The sequence below is a fragment of the Seriola lalandi genome, unplaced genomic scaffold, assembly GCF_002814215.2.
Source record: "Seriola lalandi dorsalis isolate HSWRI2012SDOR001 ecotype SW California unplaced genomic scaffold, Sedor1 jcf7180002007737, whole genome shotgun sequence".
NCBI classification, from domain to species: Eukaryota; Metazoa; Chordata; class Actinopteri; order Carangiformes; family Carangidae; genus Seriola; species Seriola lalandi.
In genome coordinates, this window is record NW_019478390.1 from 1 (window position 1) to 1,070 (window position 1,070).

Genomic DNA, 1,070 nt, shown 5'->3' on the forward strand with positions numbered 1-1,070 from the left:
GTGTGTGTGTGTCCCATTCAGTTTTTATAGGAAAATTTGAAACATTAATGTAGGAAAACATCTTGAACATTCATGGCCCAAAGTGAAATTTGTTAGCAGACTGATATGGATTTGATTGTCCTTATCCTTAATTAATTTACCTGAACAATTAATTTATAATAGATATTATCAATTATTTTATGTGTGACTGAGATGTGTTGTTAATAAAGCTGTGTTTTATTTTTCCATTGCAGGGTCTCAAGCATGAAAAACAACAAAATAATAATATTCTTGGTAACAATATTTTTGTTGTTGGTCCTCCATCTCTATAAAGATTTTATTGAGACCAAACCCATCAACCTCCAGACAGATGTGAAAGAGGAGAACCGTCAAACAAGGCAACGCACCAAAAAGAAGTCCAATCTATACTCCTGGCCAAAATGTCAACAAAATATTTCAGCTGACAGCATCCCAGGCTTCAGCTCTCTTCCTGGTAATGTAAAAGATTTTCTCTACTATCGTCACTGTCGCCATTTTCCCATGCTACTGGATTTTCCTGACAAATGTGGAGGAGCTGATAAATCAGCAGAAGTCTTCCTTCTACTGGTCATCAAAAGCTCCCCCACGAACTATGACCGCCGAGAGGTGCTGCGCAAAACCTGGGCTCAAGAGAGGCTACACAATGGTGTGTGGATCCGGAGGATCTTCATCTCAGGAACGATGAATTCTGGTTTTGAGAAAGAAAGACTGAACAAACTACTTGAACTGGAGCAACGTGAGTACAGCGACATCCTCCAATGGGACTTTAGCGACACCTTCTACAACCTCACCTTGAAGCAAATACTCTTCCTGGAATGGATGGAAAGAAACTGTCCCAAAGCTCGCTTCCTGTTAAACGGTGATGATGATGTTTTTGCCAACACAGACAGCATGATCGAGTATCTCCAAAGCCTCGAGGACAATAATGGAAGCAAGCACCTCTTTACCGGCCATTTGATCCAGAATGTCGGGCCCATTAGATCATCAGGCAGCAAGTATTTTATCCCAGTACAGGTACAAGAGTCAGATTCATACCCCCCCTACTGTGGTGG

At 41.1% G+C, this 1,070-nt stretch overlaps 1 pseudogene; it reads left to right on the forward strand.

The window, feature by feature from the left end:
• Positions 1-40: 40 nt before the first annotated feature.
• LOC111672091 (N-acetyllactosaminide beta-1,3-N-acetylglucosaminyltransferase 3 pseudogene) lies at positions 41-1,063 on the forward strand (annotated as a pseudogene).
• The last annotated feature ends 7 nt before the right edge of the window (positions 1,064-1,070 follow it).